The sequence below is a fragment of the Phyllobates terribilis genome, unplaced genomic scaffold (genome assembly GCF_046119375.1).
Source record: "Phyllobates terribilis strain yellow unplaced genomic scaffold, ASM4611937v1 Scaffold_2__4_contigs__length_985480577, whole genome shotgun sequence".
NCBI lineage: Eukaryota > Metazoa > Chordata > Amphibia > Anura > Dendrobatidae > Phyllobates > Phyllobates terribilis.
This window is the reverse complement of record NW_027362762.1, coordinates 260,826,725-260,848,270: the sequence shown is the minus strand read 5'-3', so window position 1 is coordinate 260,848,270 and position 21,546 is coordinate 260,826,725. Positions and strand designations below refer to the sequence as shown.

The following is a 21,546-nucleotide window of genomic DNA, read 5'->3' as shown; positions in this document are numbered from 1 at the left end:
ATCACCAGGGTATGTGAACTTTTGATCAGGCTCATTTGGATGTTTTTGGTTGTCATTCATATTCTCTGAAACAAGGCCAAGAAAGGAAAAATTATGCTGGGTTATGTAAACTTTTGAGCACAACTGTACATATATGGTACAGTCACTGCTGACTCCACAATAACAAAAGGATCTAGCTGCCACCACCAATCGTTTATACAGGCCGATTAAACGCCCGTTACAAGTAGTCTATGGCTTCAGGGGTGCGGTTTATAGAGCAAGAAGAATTGAGCTATTAAATTTTAGGTATTTAATCCAGAAAGGTAGGTATTGTTTATAGAAAATATACAAATTTGTTACAAAATGGGAACAAAACAATATTGTATATGGAATCACATGGAATTAAAGGGATAACAAAAGAAAGATTCTAAACCTTTGTCACGGAAATGATTCAGATCTTAGGAGAGGGAAGTACTTCTTAGAACAACTCCTTAGAGCAACGGACAGAACCACAGAGTACTGTGTCTTCCAGAACTTACAAATGACAAAACTCAAACTCTGTTTTTGATAAGATCAAGGTTACGCCCATGTAGCTCCCCTTGTTGAGCTCATATGGAGGGCTGGTCGTGGGATGTGCTAGGTATTTAGAAGATGAAGATCCCCAACTTTCAGTATATCTTTGCCCCTGGAGGTCCCAGGTGAGATCCTAGTGCTTCTCACCAAATTAGAATATCATCAAAAAGTTCTCATTTCTGTTCTTCAATACAAAAAGTGAAACTGATATATTATATAGAGTCATTAGAGACAGAGTGATCTATTTCAAGTGTTTATTTCTGTTAATGTTGATGATTATGGCTTACAGGCAATGAAAACACAAAAATCCTTATCTCAGTAAATTAGAATACTTTATAACAACAGTTTTAAAAATTTTTTTAAAATCCGAAATGTTGGCCTACTGAAATGTATGTTCAGTAAATGCACTCAATACTTGGTCGGGGCTCCTTTTGCATCAATTACTGCATCAATGCAGCGTGGCATGAAGGTGATTGTGGAAACTTCACACTAGACCTCAAGCAGATTGGATTGTGTGCATCTCCACTCTTCCTCCAGACTCTGAGACCTTGATTTCCAAATGAAATGCAAAATTTACTTTCATCTGAAAACAACACCTTGGACCACTGAGCAACAGTCCAGGTCTTTTTCTCCTTGGCCCAGGTAAGACGCTTCTGGCGTTGTCTATTGGTCATGAGTGGCTTGACACAAGGAATGCGACACTTGTAGCCCATGTCCTGGATACATCTGTGTGTGGTGGCTCTTGAAGCAATGACTCCAGCAGCAGTCCACTTTTTGTGAATCTCCCCCAAATTTTTGAATGGCCTTTTCTTAACAATCCTTTCAAGGCTGCGGTTATCCCCGCTGCTTGTGCTCCTTTTTCTACCACACTTTTTCATTTCACTCCACTTTCCATTAATATGCTTGCATACAGCACTGTGTGAAGAGTCAGCTTCTTTAGCAATGACATTTTGTGGCTTACCCTCCTCGTGGAGTGTGTCAGTGACTGCCTTCTGGACATCTGTCAAGTCAGCAGTGTTCCCCATGATTGTGGAGCCTATTGAAACAGACTAAGGGACCTTTTTAAACACATCGGAAGCATTTGCAGGTGTTTTTTGTTAATTATTCTAATTTACTGAGATAATGACTTGTGTTTTCATTGGCTGTAAGCCATAATCATCAACATTAACAGAAATAAACACTTGAAATAGATCACTCTGTTTGTAATGACTCTATATAATAAGAGTTTCACTTTTTGTGTTGAAGAACTGAAATAAATGAACTTTTTGATGATATTCTAATTTAGTGATAAGCACTAGTATATTGTCATGTCTCCAATCATGATTTTACCTTTCTATAGAGATGAAACATGGCATGGATAGAATCATCCATCTGATTTTAAGTTGGAGGTATTCGGCCGGCCTTACGGTGATGTGAGTGAATGTTTGTCCCTTCACTATGATGATGAAAATATATCTCCCATAAATATCAGATCAATACAAACCCCAATATTCATCACTGACCATTGGCTCCAGAGTTTCTGAGAATTCCTTTGAACAGAGAAAGCCCTTGTACTTCTCTGCCTTGGAGTATACGAATCCTAGACTTCGTGACTGGTTCTCAGCAGATCCCTTGTTGTAATTACCTGTTCAAGGAAGGAGGTCCTAATTCAATGGAGCTTGAAGAGTCAGCTCTTTCTCACTTCCCCAGTTATAATTAATACCACATGTTTAATGTAGGGGTGATATGTCCCCTCTCCGGAGATGTCTTTATGGATTTTACAATTTTTCTCTGACACCTGGCTTGGCATTTGATTAGCCAGGCTGGCATGACGTCATTATTGCAATGTGAAGCCGTGCCTGGGATCCTGAAAGGTAAGAGATTTGTGAGCCTGCCATTAGGCGGCCAGAGACTAGTAACATGGCCAATGGTCCAGAGTACCCTTGAATTGATGTCTATGGTAAACTCATTCTTTCTTTACCACGTCAAGTGAGTATCGGACACCCATTGATCTGATACTGATGTGATATACTAAGGATAGATCATCATTATAAAAGTAGTGGATAACCCCTTTAAATTGAATGTTAACCTTTTAGCACCATGTAATTTTTTTTGGTTTAAAATTGGGACCAAAACCCTTTCAAGTTCAGCTTACTCTGATTTTTTTTTTATCTCCCGAGAGCTTGTATTCAGTGATTACCATACTGTGAAAGGTCACATATGTATGAGTGGTCTGTGTGGTTATGTCTCCTGGCATTACCAACTCGTATTTTGCCTTTTAATGGCAGTCAAGGGAGCTTCTGTGTGGCCACAGTTGAAACAACATATTCTAGTTTCAGAGTAATTTGGGTTACAGCTGGTGCAGCTAAAAACAAGCCAGGAATGCTTAGAAAAACAGTCTCCTCAAGGATATTTTCTCTACAAACACTACAAACGAAGAATTCCTTTAAAATGCCAGCTGCAATTTATCGTGAGTTTATTTAAAAACCCCAAAAATCTTTTTCATTATTAATTTGTATTCTACTAAATGCTTGACTTTATTCTTCAGGCCTATAAACCACCTTCTAACAATTACTACCCTGTAATTTTATACAAACATGGCTAGTGATAGCCATCACCAATTCCTTTAAAGGGGTTGTCTCCTCATTACAAACCGTTCCCTTTAATAAGAAGGCTGGCATAGCAATCAGCTGATTGGCAGTCAAGTTCTCCAGAAAACAGCTGATTTATGTGTCTGCAAGAGGCAGAGCTGCTTGTTTTTCTCTATGATGTCTATATGTCCTTAAAGGGGCTTTCCACTTTCAGCAACATGGACCCCAATCACTGAGCTCAGCGGCTCTGTCAGTGTAGATGGCACAAGTTGGTGGGCTTAGTGTCTGGCTGCAGCGGTGATGTATGCCACTGCTGCAGTCAAAACACAGATTACAGCCATTCGAATGAGGCGTTAAGGATATATAGAGGTGTTGTACAGATGAGAACATTTTCGAGTGCTGAAGAATTATAATTTTCTTTGCAGTGGAACATTTTTTTTGTTTTTGTGAGAACGAGCTTAGGCATGTTGCATCATAAAATTATATTACTGAAGTTCTGGAGGATGGTCAGTACTTTATAGTATAACTTATTCCTCATCATTTCAAGACCTGTGCTAGGTGTCAGTGACTAGAAACATTTCTGTTTATGCTTAGAGGCTATAAACCCATAGGACCGAATACTACTCACAGCTGTCTCTATCTGTTGCAATTTTAAGCCTAAAGGAATTGAAGATTATACACACCCTTCTGACCACTGGAAGCGTTCAGTGTCTCAAGATTTCCATATAGTAAATCCCCCTGCTCCTACCAAAAGTGCTTAAGGCTGTGTGCCCACGTAGCATTTTTCAAGCGTATATGCTGCGGAATTTCCGCAGCGTAAACGCTTGAAAAACGCATGTATATCCGCACCCCATGGTCCCCAATGGGATTCCGCAAGTTCTATGCACATGCTGCGGATTTTTCCGCAGCGTTTATGCCGCGTTCAAAAATCCGCAGCATGTCATTTAATTTTGCGTTTCCGCAAGCGGAATTGCCTTTGTCCAATGCATAAAAAACGCAAGGCAATTCCGCATGTGGAAAACGCGTGATAAACGCGCGAAAAATGCGCGATAAACGCGTGCGGAATTCCACATGCGTTTTTCCGGGAGAGGACTTGCATTTATGCAGCAGAAATTTTCTGCTTCATAAATGCAACGTGGGCACATAGCCTAAAGGTACTGTTACAGCTACTGTAAGTAGGGCTTCATTCACACATTCGTTATGTTTTTGCATCTATCGCAAATGGACCATATTTTTTCTCTCACTTGTCAACTGTTTTACATCCTTTTTTTTTTTAATAATTTTTAAAAACTGCAGGAGATAGCTGACTAAACTTTTTTATGTCCATTTACACTTAACAATGGATTAATTAAAAATCAGTTGGAAACTGATATAACATGGAAGTTTACAGTTTTTCATCTTTTTTCGATGATTCTCACAGAGTTTAATGGTCTAGTCCAGGGGTGGGTAATTAATTTTCCCGAGGGGCTATATGAGAGACTGTGACTGTTGTGGAGGGCCGAAGCAATAGGCTGAAATTAATAATGCTTAATATTAACATATTAATTCTAATTATTTATATTTTAATTGTATCATTTAATATTGAGCAGAATTAAGTATGCTGACATCTCTCTATATACCATAAGAGCCCAGACACAGCCTCCTACATTCAGAATGACCCCCCACATGGCCTCCTATATACATTATAAGCCCCCACATAGCCTCCTACATTCAGTATGAGCTCCAACATAGCCCCTGCATACAGTATGATCCTCCCCACAGCCGCCATACATACAGTGTGAGCCTCCCCTTATAGCCTCATGTGAGCCCCACATACAGTGGTGTAACTAGTGTTCGATGGGCTCTGGTGCAAAATTTGGACGTTGGCTACCACCCCATCCACCCCCGCATGTTGGTCAGATGTAGGGGTCCTAGTAGTGTTCTAAATCCTAAGAGGACATATGAGTTGTCCCCACCCAACTATGTAGTAATGTCCCCTAATCTGGGCTCCTTCATCGTATATATATATCCCCCCATTCTGGGCCCAACCTAGTATATATATATATAAAAAATGATGTCCTCCATCCTGTTAGATATGTCCCCCATCATGGGCACATCCTGGTAATAATATCCCCCATCCTGGTATATATGTCCCTTACCCTGGGCCCCTTTCTGGTATATATATCCCCCATTCTGCCTCTCTTCTTTAATGCATAGAAAAAAATAAACAATTATACTCACCTTCCCTCCACAACTCCGCCGCATGGCGTCCTCTTCTGTAGCCGGAAGCTGACTTCAGCATGTAAGCAATGGGAGCTCATGACTGCCATGCGCCGACGTCAGCTGCTGGCCACTGATTGGCCAGCAGCGTGTATTGCAGCACACGGACCTCTGCGCCACAATACATTTTAGCTAAATGTGCATCCGAGGATGCACATCCAGTTGAAGTTTGCGCTGGAGTCGGTGGGTCCCTCACCCGCGTGGGCCCGATTGCAACCTCTGCGACTGATCGTTACGCCCTTGCCTACATAGCCTCCATATACACTGTGAGCACCGCATAGCCTCCATATATAGTGTGAGCCCCACTTAGCCTCACATACTCACCTTGCTCCCTTTTCGCAGGTGCTCTGCTCCGGTCTCCTGTGCAGTCTCAGCTGCAGTGTGATCAAATGACGTAAACAGGACTTCTGACTTGCACGCTGATTGGTGGAAGATGGAGCCGGCAGCCTGTCTTCCACCAATGTCTTCACAGCTGTCTGCATTCTGAGGACGCAGACAGCGGTGACAGCCGATGGACTGCAAGCGGGGAGGGCACTGTACGGCCCGTGGGCCACTGTGTCAGCTCTTCGGCCGTCTCGTTGTGGAACAGCCAGAGGGCCGGATGTGGCCCTCGGGCCGCAGTTTGCCCAAGTCTGGTCTAGTCTGATCCACAAAAATAGTACGTGCTGAGCTTAACTAAATGGACACACAATGATCCATTAAAAAGTACAGATTTGTGAATGCTTCCATTAAAGTCTATGGCCCCAATTTATCAAGACTGCCATTTTCCACGCTGGTCTTGATGAGGAGTCATGCTGGAATCAGACGCACACTGCTGATTCATTAAGAGGCACACACTTCTTAATGAATCTGGCACGTCTGACAACAGACAGGAACCTCCGTGTGAGCTTCACCACAAATCCTACTCCAGTCAGCGACTACAAAAAACAAACTGGAGTAAGATTTGTGGGAACTGGAGTAGGATTTGTGGCATAAGGAGTGCTGCCGCTCGTCATGATTTTGATGAGTGGGTTTTGCCATGCCTGATCCCAAACCAGCTCTGTCCACTTTGTCAGAGCTGGGCAAAAATGGTGTGAGGTCACCAAAAGTCACAAAATTAGAGTGCAGAGTCAAAATTTTGATTATTCAAAGCTTTTTACGCCAGATTTTTGGTGCAAAAGCTTTGGTGAATTGGGTCCTAAAAATATTAAAAAACGGACAGAACATGAATGAGAAAAACTAATGCATGAATGTGGTCTAAAAGAGATCTCTTTATATTCGGCAAAGACACCAGAGATGACTTGAATCTTTTGAAATTCGTATTTACCAGTTATGCAAATTAAATTAGACTCCACTTTGATTCACATCGAAAAATGTTCTCATCTCCAATACGCACTGTTCACACTTTTATTATTTCTTTTCCTTCAGAATAGCCTAGATTATTGTATGTTTTTGTCCAGTATTACCTGGCAGAACCATTATAAGTCAATGCAGGCAAAAAAACTGATCCTAATAGCTCACAATGGAAATGTCACATGGATTATAACAGATTTATTATGTCTGTAATGAATGTTTAATTCTAAAATGGTAACACTGCAGTCAAACTGTGTTTGTTTCCATAGGCGTACACTACTCTGTGGTGTGGTCATACTCGGGTGGGGTTCCCAGATGCTTTCTTTTTGCCCTCTGAAGCTAGTCTTACTTCATCCTGTGGGAAAGCAGAAGTCATGTGATAAGAATTTAAGTAATGTATCTGTCTAAATGCTGCAGTGTTCACTTACATGCTAATGAGCTTACCGCAATTACAGACACATGGTACCCTGTAATATGAAGCGATGATCAGGTTTAGGCCATGTTCACATGTTCAGCATTGGGTCAGTATTTTACATCAGTATTTGTGTTTCAATATATTTCATTATGTACAATACAAAGTTATATTGTGGTACCGTGTTAGCCAGATAAAACGATGTAAATACTTTTGTGCCCAAAAATGATAAAAGTATTCTCAGAGTAATACCTTTATTGGCTAACCAGAAAAATATATATGCAAGCTTTCAGAGCACACAGGCTCCTTCTTCAGGCATATATTACAAATGAATTGATAAGACAAAAGGCACAACATTTAAGAGATGTTACAGCAAAACATTTGTTCATGAGGTGTAAGGGGTGATGCCTTCTAATGATAAGTCAAAGAGATCAAATTTAGGGTTTTTAGTTGCAAATGGCAAATCTGTGGGAATGTTTAATTATCTGTAGACCGTCTGGTGGAGGTGTGAATTGGATCCATGTAGTGAATCATAAATCCAGGTGTTAGATTGAGTCCTGTTGTCAAGGAATTTAACATTCTTATCAATTTGTTTGTTATTCATACATTCTATGTGCTTTGCACTTATTCTTGATAGTTTTTTTTTAAATATTAAAATAGTCTACTGTCAGAAGGATAACCACATATTTATAGAGTTAGTGGTTTCATGGCTTCTGCGCTTTCTTTTAGTTAAACATGTCCTTGGGGGCAGTTGGAAAGTGGAAATCCTCTTTAATTATAATGAAAACATAATTACAGCCTTGCTTTCCAACCCCCATACATATTTATGTTTGATCCTCTACCTTGCTGTTCCATTCCGAGTCTCCGGCTGTTTCCACCAGAGCCAGGTACAGAGCTCTACTATCTTCATAAACTTTGAATAGAGCATCAGTGCACATGCTCAATGGCCACTTCTCTTAATCAGGGTACTCGGGACCCCTGTGCTTGTGATCGGGAGGCTGGGGGGCAGCAGTTGGATCCTCAGCTTTCACACAATTATCTTACATCCTGTAAATATATTAAAAGTTGTGATCTTCGTACATATTGCAGAATCTGATTTATTATATATAGCTAGCTCCTAATAGTGTTCACTTTGCTCTTCTGATGTTTGCATAAAATGTAGCACTTGTCCATCAGCAAATAACATATTGATGAATTTCTCATATAATATAGATGTAAAGTTTATCCTCCTGTACAAGAAACAATATTCACATTCTGCTACATGACAGCATGTGTGAGTGAGGTCATTGCTCGGCTCTATTTTAGGGCACTAGCTCAGTGCAGAGACAGCTTGTACTTCGTGCTGGAAGAAAAAATAATGCAGAATAAGATCAAGACGGAGAAAAAAATTTTGGGGGGGAAAACACAGCATAATAAAGACTTTACTTTCATACATGCACTTTTATGGAAACAAAAAAATTCTTCATTCCATTGTATTGACTGTAAAATTCCATCCCATAGAGACAAATAGTGAGACAATTAGGGAATACATTACATGGGGGAAACAAAGATCAAGGTTTTAACTTTAGTTTAATTTATTTTTTTCTTTTGAGGTTTGTTAAAGATGACTAGTTACATTTTGCCATTTGATGACTATAGATAGACAATACCTTTCTACCCATAAACTGCAATATGTTTTGACTCTTACGTTGCAACTAATTAACTCAACTGATGTTCAAACATTCAATGTAAGCAGCTATTCATGTCTGGATTATCTCTAGTATCTTTGTTTTATTTTACTCTAAAACCAACCATTAGGTCATATATCTGTAGAAGCAAGTATTTAATTAGTACAAGTAGTATGCTTCGATCTCCATTACTCCCACCCCCCCCCACCCCCCTCTGACGCCATGGCCTCCTGAGCTCATCATTTACTCTGAAAAATGTTGAAAGGGTTTGTCCAGGACTATAACATTGATGGCCTATTCTTAGGATAGGTCATCGGTGATTGTGGGCGTGCGACACCCAGCACTCAGCTGTTTCCAGTGTCAATGGCGGCCGGAACTGCTTAGTTACGGAGCTGCACAGCACACCACCATTGACTGAATAGTGGCCATGCTCAGGTACTGCACATCCAGGCCCCTATTGATTTGAATAGGGGGCGGATATGCAGTACCCAGCCTTGGCCACTATACAGTTGTCAGAGCTCTGCAACTGAGTAGTTATGGCCGCCACCAACACCAGGAACAGCTGATCTATATGGGGTGCCAATTATCGCACCTTCACCGATCAGAAATTGATGACCTATCCTACTGATAGGCAATCAATGTTAGAGTCGCGGACAACCCCTTTAAAATCCACTTTAGTCAAAGTCAAAGCATGATTGGCTGCCAGCTCACCGAAGTATTAGGATGCAGCTCATAGTAAAGTCTGTGGAGAGGGGAGAAGAAGAGGGAGGAACAAGGAGAGGCACTAACCCTTGCATATAGATGGTTCAGCAACTTCTAGAAAGGAATATTTCATTTCGGTGCTGGATTCATAGCTACACTGCTCAGTACTGCTGTATAAAGTTCTCCATGCTGCTACTAATTCTTTCTGTGTGCTATTTAGCGAAAGAAGAGCAGGAACCCCTCGTGTCTATGTATGTGGTGTATGGGAGACATTACAGCAGATAGTCTCCACTCACTGGTTTATGGATAACTGACAATTAGAGACTTCAGTGGGGAAAACTGGTGAAAAAAGCAGGCTATACGTCAAATAACAAGAACGAGTGTTATTTGTAATGTACACAAAGGATATCTTACTCTGAAAAGTTTCCTGAAATGACAGGTATGCATTAAAATATATTTTGATATTATGGGTTTCTATGGAAACAGCATAAGGCAAGAGGATCATATTCCACATTCTGTTTTTGACTGTAGCTGTTTTGAAGGGTCTGAATAAGGCCCTATGGACATGGCTGTAATATGGCTATGTGCAACCTACAAGTTATAGCTATAATGCTATAATATGCCATTGATAGACTCCTATGAGGTCCCAGTATACATATGTATTTTTCTGATTTCATACAGAGCCATAGAAACCGACTTTTGTTTTGGCAGGTTCATATGGGATGTGGACCCCATGTTATAGAGGTATTCATCTGTGGAGACCGGGACTGTATGGAAAGCTATATGGTAGCACGGCAAGTGCAATGACTTTCTATACTTCCCTACAGACTCCTGGAGGCCATTAGGTCTAAAGTAGTCTGCTGCATTTTAGCTCACTGAGTAGAGGAAATTGAAAGGGGTTGTTTATTTTGGCCAATCATTTTTTTGTTAGGATCCCATAGCTAATTACAATATTTACAACCATAAGCTATATTCTGTGAGGCTACACTGCATATATTATTCAGTTATATTGTATTACCGCTGCAGGGGAAATTAACCTTTACACAATTGCCGATATTGGGCTGTCCATGGAATGTCTGAATGTGGGTCCTCCAGAGCTAGAGATGCTTTTTTATTTTGTTGCTCTTGACCTTGACTTATAATACTGGGTCCTGAATAGGGGAATAGCTTCTATTGACTCTCAATTTCCTGACAGGATATTTGAAAATTATTTTTTTTAAGTAGCCAATTTCTTTAAGTATTCCTACAGATCCAAAGTCTTGACTCCATTTTTAAATGTATAATTTCTTTTGCACTTGCACCTTTTTTCCAGATAGGTTTTTTTTGGGGATTGACTGTAAATGTAGATTATGTTGTGACTCGAATTTGGTAGTCTGACTTGGCGCTGACATTAAAGAGAGAATTTTGTCTAAGGTTACATTTCCATGATGAGTATTTGGTGAGTATTCGATGTTGCAGTTTTTCTGCATCTATTAGTAAATTAGGTTACTTTTGCTTTTTTCATTGTTTTTATTGTTTTTTTTGCTTCCATTTTTATTAAATTTTTGACTCTGCAATTTTTGCCCCTTGTTGCTATGTCATATTTAAATAAAGCTGAAACGTTTTTGATACTTCCTGGTATTTGGCTTTGGCAAAACTTTATTGAAAGTCACGTGCAGATTATATGCTTTTTGGTGCGTTTCCGCAGCAGAAACACTAAGGGTATGTGCCCACGATCAGGAAATAGCAGCGTTTTGGACGCAGCGAAAATACGCTGCGTTCAATCACGCAGTACCTTGAACAATGCGGATTTACCACATCATATCCATTCTATTGTGGAAATTTCTGTTGCGGAGACTAGCGTCTCCACCACAAAAATTGACATTCTGCAACTCGTAAATCCGCGCCGCGGGTGAGTTTACGCAGCGTCAAATAGAAGCACGGGGGCATGGGGTTTTTAAAATCCCATCCACTGTGCTTGTATCATAGAATGCAGTGTTTTGGACGCAGCCCAGGTGAGCTGCTATTCCTGATCGTGGGCACGTACCCCAATACCTCTTATGTGTTTTTTAACCTCAGGATTTTCCAATGCAAGTCTGTGGAAAAAATCCACACAGATCTCGCAAGAGAAATTGACATGTTGTGGATCTCAAACAAGGACCGCAGATCAATTTACACTGCATTAAAAAAAAAAAGAAGGCATGAGAATTCTATAAATCCCATCCACATTGCTGGAATTGTAAGACGCTGCGTTTTTTGCACAGCGCAATTATGCAGCATCAAAAATTCACCAAAAACGTATAGTGAGAAATTAACTTTAAAGGGCTTGTCCGGGCTTTCTGTATAATTTGTATGTGTACCTAGGATGCAGAATGCTGATAGCTTGTAATACACCCCCTGTCAGCATTCTGAATGGTGTCCTAGGTATCACACTTATTCATGTGAGCAGCTCTCTCCTGATTCTGGTGGAGCTACTCACTCCCCAACTAGAGTTTTCTTGTCTGAAAGAGACTGGTTGGTTGGTAATGTCACAACAGACATCACACCCCCAGTCTCTGCCAGACCCTCCCCCTGCCTCCTGCTCCAGCTTCCCTTTGCTACACACAGTTGGAGGCAGAAGGGGAATGACTCAGCTGACTGTACTAACCAGGAAGAAAAAAGATTCTACAGGGTGGGCCATTTATATGGATACACCTAAATTAAATGGGAATGGTTGGTGATATCAACTTCCTGTTTGTGGCACATTAGTATATGGGAGGGGGAAAACTTTTCCAGATGGGTGGTGACCATGGTGGCCATTTTGAAGTCGGCCATTTTGGATCCAACTTTATTTTTTTCAATGGGAAGAGGGTCATGTGACACTTCAAACCTATTGAGAATTTCATAAGAAAAACAATGTTGTGCTTGGTTTTAACGTAACTTTATTCTTTCATGAGTTTTTTTACAAGTTTATGACCACTTATAAAATGAGTTCAAAGTGCTGCCCATTGTGTTGGATTGTCAATGCAACCCTCTTCTCCCACTTTTGACACACTGATAGCAACACCGCAGAAGAAATGCTAGCACAGGCTGATGTGTTGCCCTCTTTATGCACTAAAGATGGCACGTTCCCTGAGTTTTTCCAACAAGATGGTGCACCACCACATTATGGGTGTCAGGTCCAAGCATTCCTACATGAACAGTTTCCTGGAAAGTGGATTGGTCGTCGTGGGCCAGTTGAATGGCCACCAAGGTCTCCCGATCTGACCCCCTTAGACTTTTATCTTTGGGGTCATCTGAAGGCAATTGTCTATGCTGTGAAGATACGAGATGTGCAGCATCTGAAACAACGGATACTGGAAGCCTGTGCTAGTGTGGCGCCCCTGCGGGTTCAGTCGCCACAGAGGTACTGCATCTCACCCAGAGGTGTGGTACCCCACTCTCAGGTAAGGATGGAGTACTACCCGGGACCCACACATTTGCATCCATTACACTTCAGGAGGGAAGGGCGAGATTGCTCCTAAGGGAGAGCACAGTCCCTGGTCCCTAGCTGGAGGGTGGAACCATGTAGTGGGTGTGGGTGGAGGAAGAAGGACAGGGGAGCACTTCAGTAGGTGTATAAAAAGGGGAACCATCTTAGGAGATCAGTTGAAGGGTCCAGTCAGGGAAGACAGTCTGAGGAGAAGGAGTGGAAGCAGGAGCTCTGTAGGAGCTCTGCTCAGAGGAGAGGACAGGAGCGGGCCTAAGTTGAGAGGCCCAGGAGGACTGGCAGGACGAGGAAGGGAGCAGAGGAAGACTCCAGGAGTGAGGGGATCCCAGGGACACGGCGAGTGCGGAAGCCACCCGTGCGCCCGAATCTGCAGGAACGTGGAGGGATCAGGCCGCAAAGGGGACCGGCCACTAACTAGTGGAGAACTACAAGGCTCAGCTAGAAACCAGAGGCTTCTGTACTTTCAGGGTGCAGTTGCTCACAGCCGCAACTACATCGCTAAAAAGGTAGCCACATAGGATTCAGGGGACTGCAGGTTGCCCGCCAAAATCCGAGGTTACCGGCTTGGGACACTGGTTGTGAGGTGCAGGGCAGGAGGGTGAGAGCCAGCGCAGGAAGATGACCAAGGAAGGCACACAGAATGGGGTCCCTTTATGTACTCCTGAAACACCTGGGAGTTTGCTGAACCCCTGCCTTGGTAAACACAGGACGATGTGAGAGGTTACCCTGGTCCTGGTAACCTGGAGTAAAACAACTGTGAGTAAACCTTGAAGACTGCACCCCACTGTGTCCTAGCATTATTATCTGCGCCATCCCCTGCATTACACTGCACAGCAACATCAACCTCATTAATCATCACCGCACCACCCTGGAGCTTGACTCTACCTGTGGAGAGCTGAACCAACTCTTCTGCATCACCAACAGCTCCAGAGGATCTGCACCGCAGCAGCGGCTCCATATAGCCGCATACCACAGGTGGCGTCACAAACATTATATAAAAACTATATTCCCTTTTCGTTAAAAGCCCTATTATTGACCGCCCTGGGTCACAGACCGGGTCACCGCCATTGTGACATCCCCCAGCATCGACCGGCCCTGCTACCGAGTACCCCACGGCCCAGGGGGCGCGTCACTTGCATTTCTTCTGCGGTGTTGCTATCAGTGTGTCAAGAGTGGGAGAAGAGTGTTGCATGGTCCACCATGCTCACCACCCATCTGGAAAAGTTTTCCCCTTCCCATATACTAATGTGCCACAAACAGGAAGTTGATATCACCAACCATTCCCATTTAATTTAGGTGTATCCATATAAGTGGCCCACCCTGTACATAGGTGAGAATAATGTGCTCTGTGCACCCATCCCTCTTTTATCCATCCATCCATCCCTTCCTCATCCATCTATCCCTCTCAGATCCATCCCTCCCTCATTCATCCATCCCTCCCTCATTCATCCATCCATCCCTCATTCATCCCTCCCTCATCCATCTATCCATCCCTCCCTTCCTCATCCATCCTTCCATTCATCCCTCATCCCTCCTTCCCTCATCCATCCATCCATCCATCATCCCCCAGCCATCCATCCCTCCCTCATCCATCTTCCCCCCCCTCATCCATCTACCTAGTCTAGAGTCGCCGAGTCACGCGCAGCGCAGATTGACCCGGAAGTGGCTGTTGTCAAAGTCTATGGAGTGTCAGAATGAGGCTCCATAGACTTTGTTGGTCGGATTCGCTGAAGTACGTCCGATTAGCTGGACTACATCGGACTTGTGTGGGATTTTTTCTTTTTTTTTAAATAAACTGGGGAGTATCAGGGAGTGTTTATTGAAATAAAGTATTTTTGTATGTGTTTTTCCTTTTTTATTACTGGGCTAGTAAGGGAGGTGTCTGATAGATACTTTTCCATTACTAACACCAGGGTTGATGCCAGCTGACAAATCACAGCTGTTATCAACCCTATAAACCATTACCCCGATTGCCAGAATTGGTGCCTCTGATATGATGCGCTATTTCTGGGGTGGCTGCGAGCTGGTATTTTTAGGCTGGGAAGGACCCAATAACCAGGGACCTTTCCAGCCTGATATCAGCCCCCAGCTGTCTGCTTTACCTTGGCTGGATATCAAAAATAGTAGGGACCCCATGCCATTTTTTCTAGTTATTTATTTGGTTAATACAAAGCTGGACAATAAGCTCCTCATGCCAGGCACTAAAGGGTGCAATTTTATAATGTCTTGTGTGGTTGGGAAGTTATATATCTGCCGGATATCTATTATCTATCTTTCTATATATCTCTCTATGCATCATTATCTTTGCACATATTTAATGGGAACTTGTCATCAGAAAAAACGCTATTATGGGGTTAATCTGTGTTACTAACCTGCCCAAAGCCTGCATGCAGCCAAACTCTGCGTGGAGAAAATGAACTTTATTACCCCCACAGCGTTTCGGTTTCAGTCACAGGGACGGCGCTGGCACTAGTTCAGTCACTGCTCTGGAGTGTACAGAGTTCTGTCTGTAACCGGGCGGACGGCCCTGACTGACACTACCTCTGCATTGGGGCCGGCTGTCAGTCAGGACTGGGGGGCAGTTACAACCAGAGCTCTGTGTACTTAGAGCAGTGACTGAAGCAGCGCCAGAGCCATCCTCGTGTCTGAAACCGGAACCGGGGAATAAAGTTCATTTTCTACTCACAACATTCGGGGACATGTGTGGACTTCTGAAGCTCTATCTCCACTGTGAATGTGATGTGGGGACAAGTGTCAGCTCTATCACCACTGTGGATGTGATATGGGGACATGTGACAGCTCTATCACCACTGTGAATGTGATGTGGGGACATGTGAAGCTCTATCACAACTGTGGATGTGATGTGGGGACATGTGAAGGTCTATCACCACTGTGAATGTGATGTGGAGACAAGTGACAGCTCTATCACCACTGTGAATGTGATGTGGAGACAAGTGACAGCTCTATCACCACTGTGGATGTGATGTGGGGACATGTGACGGCTCTATCACAACTGTGGATGTAATGTGGGGACATGTGAAGGTCTATCACCACTGTGGATGTGATGTGGGGACATGTGACAGCTCTATCACCACTGTGGATGTGATGTGGGGACATGTGAAGGTCTATCACCACCGTGGATGTGATGTGGGGACATGTGAAGGTCTATCACCACTGTGGATGTGATGTGGGGACATGTGACAGCTCTATCACCACTGTGGATGTGATGTGGGGACATGTGACAGCTCTATCACCACTGTGGATGTGATGTGGGGACATGTGAAGGTCTATCATCACCGTGGATGTGATGTGGGGACATGTGAAGGTCTATCACCACTGTGGATGTGATGTGGGGACATGTGACAGCTCTATCACCACTGTGGATGTGATGTGGGGACATGTGACAGCTCTATCACAACTGTGGATGTGATGTGGGGACATGTGAAGGTCTATCACCACTGTGAATGTGATGTGGAGACAAGTGACAGCTCTATCACCACTGTAGATGTGATGTGGGGACATGTGAAGGTCTATCACCACTGTGAATGTGATGTGGAGACAAGTGACAGCTCTATCACCACTGTGGATGTGATGTGGGGACATGTGGCAGCTCTATCACAACTGTGGATGTGATGTGGGGACATGTGAAGGTCTATCACCACTGTGAATGTGATGTGGAGACAAGTGACAGCTCTATCACCACTGTGGATGTGAAGTGGGGACATGTGAAGCTCTATCACCACTGTGGATGTGATGTGGGGACATGTGACAGCTCTATCACAACTGTGGATGTAATGTGGGGACATGTGAAGGTCTATCACCACTGTGGATGTGATGTGGGGACATGTGACAGCTCTATCACCACTGTGGATGTGATGTGGGGACATGTGAAGGTCTATCACCACCGTGGATGTGATGTGGGGACATGTGAAGGTCTATCACCACTGTGGATGTGATGTGGGGACATGTGACAGCTCTATCACCACTGTGGATGTGATGTGGGGACATGTGACAGCTCTATCACCACTGTGGATGTGATGTGGGGACATGTGACAGCTCTATCACAACTGTGGATGTAATGTGGAGTGATTATGCTGCTTTTCACAGATGAGAGGACACAGGATCACTGCTCTGTTATTTCCAATACTGGAGTGATGATAGAGGTCAGATATTGACAGGCAATGAGTGTGCAGTGGGCGGGCCGAGGACTGTGCTAGACATTGGGGCCGGGCGGTGCCAGCTCTGATTGTGAGCTAGATAATAAAGCACAGGAAGCTGTCATGTTTGGTAGAGCCACTGGTAAACAAAGCTGGTGCAGGGAGTGAAGTGAAATTCAAGAGAAACAAAAGTGAGACCAAAAACAAAATTTATATGGGTGCTGTATATAACAATACCGCACAGACTAGCTTAAAAAAAATTTGGATTTCGGGGTCGGACAACCTCTTTAAGCAGAATATTTATTTTGAATGGATTTTCAAAAAAAAAAAAAAAATACACAAAGTATAGACAAAGCATAAATACTTTCATTTTAAGTCTTTTAAATATGTTCCAACTTTAAAGAAACACTTTGGGCAAAACTGATAAACATCCTTTATGCCTAGTGCAGACTTATGAGTGAAAACTGATATGTAAGCTATCCATTGACCCAATTTCTGTTTATGAAAACAAAATCATTTTATGCATGCAATTACTGCTTTTGTCTGCAATTTTCCTTCTTTTACCACTTCACATGTCCTCTTGTACCCACCACATTGGGATCATTGTGCAGTAATGTTTAGTCGCAACGTACCACGGGATCGAATCTTCATCTGCTGCTTTTTGTAGTGAAAAACCAAAGTTTTGTGGTTGTTTTCTTCTACTTCATGACATGATATCTGTTCTCATTCTTACCTGAGGATATGGATGAATTCAGACATTGTAGTGCTGAAGATTTTAGTTTTGAAGATTGTTTCTTTTATGAGGAACCGCATTGTGGTACCGCACATAAATTCCACTGCTTTTTTTTTTTTACACTTGTTTTCTCATAACCGCGAATATAACATGGCTTAGTTCCCAGCTGCATATTGCAAGCAGTATTTTTTGCAAATGGCAAATGGCGTTCCTTTTGCTTGTTGGAATAAAAAGATGCTCAGCAGTCAGAGCTTGCTTAGATGTATCCATTTGGGTATATAAAAACCGCGGGTAAAGAAAACATCTTGAATATTTTTTTTGTAATTCTTCTATGCCATGATCTGTTTATTATGTGAATGAAAATAAAGTGAGACAACGACTAAATGTCCAACCATGTTGTAAACTAAATCATATGCATGAGGCGTTGTTCACATCTTTCTTGATGAGGAGATTGGCTGGAGTCAAACATATCTACGGACATAGTACGGCAGGGTGGCCAAGCTCTCCATTAGTTTCTATGCAAATTCCGAAAATTGCCATGAAAGCTTTGGCTAATGCGCTCCCTGATCTACTAATCACGTGATTTTCTCCTAATTTTTTCTCAAAAATTATATGCAGTTTAGGTGCAGACACAAGCTGGTCCTACAAAAACTCTGATGAGTGTTTTGGGGCTTTTTTGTTTTAGTTCATGAAATATCTGCAGGAAGGAAATGAGATGTGTGGTCGTCCTATCCATTTTGTGTTGTGACATATTTGCTAAGACACCTGTCTTACTAATTGAAGTTTCTGTGACACAGCAGCATTGATGTTTCTTCTTCAGTAGGAGTGTTTTCATGCCATATACTATAAGCTGCAATAAATCTCATTTATGCTTTATACCAGACATGCAATTATTCAGGTGAAACAGCTGCAAATTTAAGTGATTGTGTAAAAAGCAGTTACCGTAATATACCGCAGCCCCTCGTCGCTCACCAGTACAGCCGTTGTGTGTGAATACCGTCTAATGGCTGTAGTCATAGCTGGACTTTCCTTCACCCCGAGGGTCGCGGTTCACACAACCGATTTCTCAACATCCATGAAAAATGGTTTGATTATTCTGATCAGAGTTTGATCAGAGTGGCATCAGTTTTTCTCTGATGGAGAAAAAAAAAGCTTCTCCACCTTCTCCATTCTGTCAGTTTTCGAAAATTAGACCGCACCAAAATATCAACAGAGTGTGGTCCAATTTTTTATTTTTTTTATTTAGACTTGCATTGCTGATTTTGATCTGACACTTGGATCAAAATCAGACATATCTGTGATTTTTTTTTTTTTTTTTTTTTTTCGCTGACGTCTAGGTCCAAGGAAAAAAATCGGACCTGTGCACAGCCTCATAGGTACGAGTGCTATCGATAAAAAACACAGATGGCTCTCGTATGAGAAAATCGGTCGTGTGCTCGAACCCTGAAGCAAACAGTCACTTTGGCTGTCAGTCCTGCATCTAAATACTCTGGGTGAGGAAGAGTGGCCTGTTTGACGCATATGTCCTGCCAGGCTCACATCTATTCTGATCTTTGGCACCTTTCATATAAATTAGAGCATTCTACTTACAGCAAATCTTTATCTGTTCCATTTAGAGTACCGAGTTGTCGGAACCTGCCATTTAGCATGCATGTATTCTTTCAGTGAAGAGATTAGTGGTGGTGGTTTGCATGCATCTTCCGTCTCTTACCTTAGTCACTCCTGCTTGTACAGGTCGCATTCAGGCTAATAGGAATATATCAGGGATGTTTTATAGATTTAATGATAGGTCAGTCATAGATACTAAAATAAAATGAGGATTTATTGCGAGTGATTTGCTGTTTTAAAGTGCCAGCATATTTATCTTTTATCACTTTCTGCAATCTGCTGATGTGCTGACACGTCCAGGAAAGTCTGACAGTACATTGGAACAAAGGTTGAAACCGAGCAGTTTTAATAGATAATCTAAAGCACTGAGCCAGAACATTTTACACATGGCTGAATGGAGTTACGGCAACTGCAGATGGACCTATATAGTATTGTGCATGTAATCAGAATGGTAACTTACAAATTTGTGTGCTAATTAATGCAAAATAGCAAAGTATAAAAAAATAGAAGTGTTAATAGTTTTATTTTTATCAATGAACAAAATGAAAAGTTAATGAACAAAAGTAAAATCTAATCAATACTGGGTGTGACCAGCCTTTTACTACAAAACGGCACCAAAACAACAATCCTTCTATGTACACTTACAGATTTTGAAGGAACTTGGCAGGAAGGTTGTTTCAAACATCTTGGAGAACTGACAACAGATCTTCTGTGTATGTAGGCTTACTCAAATTCTCTTTCTTCTTGTAATCCCAGAGGCTCGATGTTGAGATCAGGGCGTTATGGGTGCCATATCATTATTTCCCGGTCTCCTTGTTCTTCTTTGTGCTGATAATGGCTAACATTGGTTGTTTGGGGTTGTTCTCTTGCTGCTGAAGCAAAGCAGACATCTCTCTGATGGTGTTCTTTGATGAATAAGTGTCTGCCTACATTTCTCAGTATTGAGGACATTTTAATCCTGACCAAATCACTAACTTCATTTGCTGAAATGCGGCCCTAAACTTAAAAAGACCCTCCACCATGCTTCACTGTTGCCTGCAGACATCCATTATTGTACTAAGCTTGTGCCCTTTGGCTAACAAACCTTCTAATGCAGCCAAATTTCATTCCAGAGCACCTGCTGCTTGTCCTTGTTTTCCTGTTGAAAGTATGGCTTTTTTGACACAATTCTTCTTTGAAGCCCACTTCTGGCCAAATTTTTCTAAGCAGTAGAAGGGTGTAGCTGGGTGACACTGACTGCTGCCAGTTATGAGCTGATGGACATCTACCGATTTTAAAGAGAAGCATTTGCAGCACCTTGTTTCCTTGGCCACACTGCGCGCTGTGAGGATTTTCCGGTGCCAGGAGCTTGCGGTCACATGCTGACTAGATGTGCATGGCCTTGCTCAATGCAAGTTCATTGAGCGAGGTCAGACATGTGTAGTCGGAATGTGCTCGCCAGTATGCAAATCACATACTTGCGGTCACATGACTGCTCGCTTCCGACGCGGGAGAATCCTGAGTTTTGTACAACTTCGAGTTGTACAAAATTTTATTTAACTTCAAGTTGTTTAGCACCAGGAGTTTGGGGACAAACTTTGATGAACTGGGCCCATGATGTACAAGGTAATTTCTTGTGTACATAGTACTAGCCTTTCATAAGTGCTGCCCAAGGTGAAAAATATTGGTCCTCAATGGTCAACATTGAAATAATTTTTTTCATAAAGTTACTTTAACGAAATGTAAAGCTGCAAAGGAAGCGTGTCTGGTGCGAGTCACATACTTATAAAGGAGGGGGTGCACAATGTCTCATAACACTGGAAGAGTTATCACTTCTAGACAGTGTTACAGGCCAGAAGCATGCGGGTGCATTCAGGGGTCATGACAGCATGTCATGATTAAACTGACTGAGCAATGAGAATATAGGGACAGGAAGTTGCTTTGTTTACAAGAAGTCAAATAACCGCAGTCTCAAGTTAAAATTCCATGACTGCTTTCGTTTTGAGTAGCAGAAAGCTGCTCTACGCACTGAATAATGCCAGCTCAGAGTCTTCTAGATGAGTTTCCTCTCTAAATACTTTTTCCTCATTTGATGTGTTCCAGATTATATTACTTTTTATTGTGCAT

The 21,546-nt window shown here is 42.3% G+C and overlaps 1 protein-coding gene and 1 long non-coding RNA gene across 5 annotated transcripts in view; one reads left to right on the top strand and one right to left on the bottom strand.

Moving 5' to 3' along the window:
- KLF12 (KLF transcription factor 12) overlaps window positions 1-21,546 on the top strand; it is a 248,115-nt gene that overhangs the window by 52,293 nt on the left and 174,276 nt on the right. The gene's annotated exons all lie outside the window — the stretch shown is intronic.
- LOC141251479 (uncharacterized) lies at window positions 6,754-19,691 on the bottom strand. 2 transcript variants are annotated; one of them, XR_012313198.1, is made up of 3 exons: window positions 19,423-19,653; window positions 7,968-8,172; window positions 6,754-7,068 (listed from the first exon to the last, which is right to left on the bottom strand). It is a non-coding gene; the product is annotated as an uncharacterized lncRNA (long non-coding RNA). The 2 variants fall into 2 exon arrangements; XR_012313197.1 differs by having other exon boundaries at window positions 6,897-7,068; window positions 19,544-19,691.